This window comes from Apium graveolens, chromosome 5 (assembly GCF_009905375.1).
Source record: "Apium graveolens cultivar Ventura chromosome 5, ASM990537v1, whole genome shotgun sequence".
NCBI classification, from domain to species: Eukaryota; Viridiplantae; Streptophyta; class Magnoliopsida; order Apiales; family Apiaceae; genus Apium; species Apium graveolens.
In genome coordinates, this window is record NC_133651.1 from 16,737,364 (window position 1) to 16,743,269 (window position 5,906).

At 33.7% G+C, this 5,906-nt stretch overlaps 1 pseudogene; it reads right to left on the reverse strand.

Annotated features, from left to right (window-relative positions):
* Positions 1 to 2,774: 2,774 nt before the first annotated feature.
* On the reverse strand, positions 2,775 to 3,661 carry LOC141659859 (abscisic acid receptor PYL3-like; annotated as a pseudogene).
* Between the last annotated feature and the right edge of the window lie 2,245 nt (positions 3,662 to 5,906).

Consider the following 5,906-nt stretch of genomic DNA (forward strand, 5'->3'; position numbering starts at 1 on the left):
AAAGCCATTTATTAAAATTCTTTCGAACAAACCGATGTGAAATGCTAGATTAGACATCAGTTAGAGTAGTTATCCGATGTGAAATGTTTGATCAGACATCGGTTAAATTAGCCCCCCGATGTGAAATGATGGATAAGACATGTGTGTTCTTCACGAAACCGATGTTAAATTTTTTTGTTTAACATCAGCCAATTTCTCTAACCAATGTTATTTGACTTAAAATACATTGAGTTTTTTTTCCAGAACCGATGTCAAATGACTATTTCACATCGGTTTTTAGTTCTTTTTCATTTAATATTATTTTACATGATGTCTTTTGTACATTTTTTACATCGGTTTACATTTACCATTGTGATGTTAATGTTGTGTAAATTACTTGCCATCCTGGTCCTGTTTTACAGCCACATGAACCAATTGCATTTACACAACCAAAAAAATACCAAACAAGGCAACATCCAACCAAAAACATCCAAAAGAAACATAAAACTACATTGATACCAAATTTCTTAACATACAATATTCCAACAAACAATTCGGACCTACATTCCAAGTCTAAAATAAACATCCCAACCTATAAAAATAAAATAAATTAGTTATCCAGACTCTTTTAACTAAGGACTTGTCAAGAGTTTATACATGACCAAAAAAAATCAAAGTAAAACACATACTTGAATACACAAGTTCAGGAATGGGCTAATCTCTTTCTTCAAGCTATCACAGATTAGTCCATATATTTTTTCAATACAAGCCATTAAGTGTTGCTTACACAACAGAGCCGTATACTTGACTTCTATTTTCAATTGTGTGTTTGGCTTTCCCTCCATTCCACTGTACCCACTGGAAATTCCCCTTCCCATTGAAGATGCACGAAAACCTTGTACATATAAGTAGACTTTTAAAATTTGAGTTAACTACATTTATATGGTAATTTCCTATTATAAAAATTAGGCATAAGATCAGCTGTAAATTGAGTTTTGAGTGATGAGGCTAACCTACAGGAGACAAGACCACATCTCCTATTCTATTATTTCAAGAAACTGGTAAGTTTTCTTGCTGCAATAATAAAGTTGGTCACTAAAATAGACATTTAGGTACTTTCTGGACATAGTTTAGATAGAACTTATAACTACATCAACTACAATTAGCTGACTCTATCAAGTTTTTATATAATACAATTAAAAAAAATCCATTTACTGCACAACATAACACATTGACATACAAACCACTTGGAAGTATTAGAGAACTCACGTCTTCATATGGGCATGAAACAAGTACTTTTCTATGATGTCCATAAATGCCTGCAAATTATCAGCAATACATAAAAAATTAGAAAATTGTACACTAATTGAGTGATTCAGTGGCAGGAACTTGTACACATAATTTACCTTGTGCTTAGCAAATATCAAAACTCTGTGTTGTTAAACATTTAGAGAGCCTTCAGAATTTGATACTTCCAGACCAATCCCGCACTCTTCCAATATTTACTGAAGGGAGACTAATTTTGGAGAGTGATGCGGCTTATGAAGCTCTGAAGCAATATCAGCACCTGCAGGGAAGTGATCTGGCAAAAGCTTAATGAGAGAATCTGGAGTCTTTTCACCAATAACAACCAACGGATGACTACAAAGTTTTAGCAGGAACTGAAGTGCCTGAAAGAGATGAAGCATAAAAAGGTTTTGAAGAGCATATCAAGATAAAAAGGGATACAAAAGTCTGAATTACACGTTCCAAAATTTACCTGGAAAACATGTAAGATGCTTTTGATGCAGAAATATCTTCTCCTTGGTCTACCTCATTCACCTTAACCATACTTGTAATGTCTTCCCTGACTCGTGAACCAGAAAATTGTTCATATAGTTTTAACTGGACATTGCTCTTGTCATAATACCAGTCTTGAATAATTTTTTCGGGTAAATCAGATAGGACTTCAGCTTTTGTTCGGCGCACGAGGAAGGGCATAACCTAAAATAGACAAAATCTTAATGATTGAACAAAATGATGCATTTTCATTCCAAACCAAGTCTTTTAATACAAAGAATCTAACAAACTTATGCAATGCTTCCATCACAAGTACCCCTGCTTCAGCATCCTTGTCTGAGCATTTAGAATCTCTGGCTGCCAGCAAGGATTTTCCATAAGTGGCTTGGAACTGTGACAATGACATCAAATAACATGTACTTGAGCACATACCGCTATAGAAAGAATTATATCATTTTTCATATATACTAAAAAGATTTGCAATGTTATAAGATAAAGTAATATTTTGAAAAACCAGGTTTAGAGAGGTAATCATATTAGAGGGGTTCTATTGTACTAATGTCCTGATTCAGATAAATTTTTAAATTAATTTAAAGAGTTTATTAATTTAGGGGGATTCTACTGTACCAAGCAGTTTCAATATAACATCAGATACCAAGCTAACCAGTTTGTAGATCCACTACGAGTTAAAAAAACAACAGTTATATTATTTAGCAGTCATCCATAAATATCTGACAAATAATACAGCCCCAAATACTGGAAATAGATTAGAACATACTTGTCTATCGGTACCAAGAAACCCTGGCATTAGAAAGTCAAAAAGGAACCACAGATCCAAGATATTGTTCTGAAATCCAAGTAAGAGTCGGATAAATCATCAGATAAATAGTCAGATAAATCGCCAGATAAATAGTACAGATTGCTTGCACTCCACAAAGCTTGTAAAATCTTAAAAATCTTGAGATTATGAAAAGAACTACATTCTTATCCCATTTCTTTTACTTATGAGCTTAAACTTAACGGTAATTCAGCATGGCCATCCTCTCAGACACTTCTGCCAGTGATTTGGGGTTCCAATTGATCAGAGCCATAACAAAAAAGCAAGTCTCTTCTTTGGTGTTTCCTTGGGCACATCGACCACAAATGATTCAATGACTAGGGTGCCAGCTCTCCCATCAATGACTTCTAGATGGACAGTAATAACTGAGGAATTTATTGGCACCTAAATGTAAGACTGATGCAGTATTACAAATGTTCTACAAGAATAGATTTGCTTTACCTTGAGCCTGTGATCACCACCAATAATTTTAACACCAAGTATGTGCTTAGTATCATCAAGTAGCTCCAACCTTTCGGTGCTTTTGGTGGCTGGAAGACCTGCCTTGACATTCACCTCTCTAACCCTTCCAATCATGAGGTCCCCCTGCACGACACACCTGCTAACAAAGGGCTTGTACTTCTGCGGTTGATCGAATCTCCTAACCAGTGACCATACCTGATAAACGAATACACTTGGTCAGAAAACAGAAAACCTTTACAACCAAATTTGCATAAACATTATTTTAATTTGTTTCACCCATAAAAAATAGCAGATAAATAATGTGCCTAAACATTTAAAGTCAACATGAGAAATTCTTATACTTGCTGATTTCTAAACAATAAGAGAATCAGAAAGTAAAGTAGCACCTTAATAATCTAATAAAAATACATTCATGAAATCCCAAAACTGGATACAAAAATAAAATTGCAAATATACATATAAAGAGAGGGGGGTGATAAAGAAAGTTACAATATCAACAGGAGCTTTGATGTATTTGGTAACAGAAGAAGAGCACTGATGAGCAGCTGGATTATGTTTATGCTGTCTTTTGACACACTCAACACTACTACTGCTATTTTCTATTTTTCCCAATAAATTTCAAGTGCTCACTTCTTCATTTCAATCAATCCCTCTTTGCCATCTTAACAAGCTAACTTACGGAATCAAAAGTACCTGACAAAAAAACAATCACCTATTAATTTAAAATGTGCATCAGATACTTTATAAAGAAAACGCAGAATCCCAGGTAAAAATCATATATACCAATCATGAATTTTCCGCAAACAAGAATATAAAAAATCAAAACTTGGGTAGTTACACAAACTAAATGAAGTAACAGAAGAACAAAATAAGAAAAATATCAGTATCACTTTCAAGATGGGCATATTACCGGTCACTAATAAATAGTCCAGTAACATCAGCAGAAGTAGATGACAACAGAAGTAGACGACATTTTGATAAGAAAAATCCCAGTAATTTTCACAAACAGTTGTTGTGCAATATCAATTAAGTAGAAGTATCTCAAGATCGAAACTTTTAGATCAACAATAGTTTGATAAACTTGCAGTATTCAACTAAATCAACAACGTTTAGACGAAAAATCAATCAATCGGAATAATACGAAGAACTTCAGATCAATAATATAGATAACACAAACATCCATACATATGAACAAAAAAGACAATTCAACACAAATCAGCCAACATATCAAATTGCATATTCAATAACATATAGAAATTAACATATGTAACACAAGAGATAGAATTACCTTAAACTCGATTCAAACCCTAAAGGCCCAAATTGAACTCGAATGAAGCCCCAAACTTCAAACAGGTCTTAATTTTAAAATCAGCCCTGAGAAAGAGAGAAATATTGAATCAATTGAAAAAACCCTAAAATAAGGGTGCCCATTTGTGTAAGAAAGAGGAGAGAGGGGAATGAAGAGATGTGTATGTAACAAAGAAGTATGTGTGTGTTCATATATAGTGTGTGTATAGCAGAGAGGGAGAGAGAGGGGGGATGGATGGACAGAGAGGGGAGGGAGAGAGAGCGAGGGAGAGAGAGAGAGATGTACACAAGAACTCAACTATATTTTTTGAACGAAACTCGTGGCCCTTTTCAAGATCTAAAGCCACTATTTAGGTCTAACCTTACCAATTTGAAGTTTAGTTTGCTCTAATTTGAAGCTCCAAACCATGAATTATAATTGGGGCTAAAATTAGGGTTTCAGCGAAAAAAGAGAAGAGACGGTGAGAAGATGAGAGATGAGATGAGAGGTAAGAAGACAAAGAGAGAAGTAGGGGAGAGATGAGAGAGATATGAGAGGTGAGAGAGACGAGAGATACAAGAGAGATGAGGGTCGGGGAGAGACGAGGGTCGCGGGAGTTATTTTGGAAACAAGGGGGAATAAAGTTAGTGAAATTTTTGTTAAAATTAATGGGGGAAAGTATACTGAAACCAGGGGAAAAAAAGACAAGTAATTTTTATTTTTTTTAAAAAGGCCATAGACAGCGGTTAAGAAAATCAACCGATGTCAAAGTTAAAAGCATATTTGTGGCCTTTTTAATTTCTGAACATAGACAACGACTACTAAGTGAAACCGATATCAGTATTTGTATTCAACATCGCTTTTTACAAAACCGATGTTAAACTGTATTTTAACATCGGGTGCATTACATGCCGATGTCTAAGCACTGATGTCGTATCTACTATTTCTAGTAGTGTTACAACGGTTACTCGTCCCGTTGTGTGAAGCATATCAAGACAATAGTTTGAAAAAACCATTGTGCAAACTCTACTTTTTTGTGATTTTTTTACAACCGTTCACAAAACCGTTGTATGAACCTTGGATTAGACAATTATTTTATGAGGGAAAAATAAAACCGTTGTCTGTCATTTTGGGATAACGGTTCTTTTGTCAACTGTTGTCTAATTAGTGTTGTCTGAACCTGTTTTTCTTGTAGTGTTTATACAGTTCTATAACTGCAATTTAAATTTTGTAGTTAAACACACAAACACACAGATATATATATATATATCAATTATGTTTTAAAATGTATTTTAAAAAAATATACATTTTTATACAGTTTATCTACCTTATACTAAGTATCTAATATCAAGATTATCGGCGTTGACCGAGAATCGAACTTTACGACAAAAACAAGTTTTTCACCACTTAAGTTATATATACGTATGAAAAGAAAAAAAAGAAAATAAAGTGATGACCTTTATGCCATCTCATTTTCATTTCATATTTATTTATATAAATTTTATGAATGTAATTAAATTTATAAAAATGTATTATTTATTATTACGTAATTGTTGTATG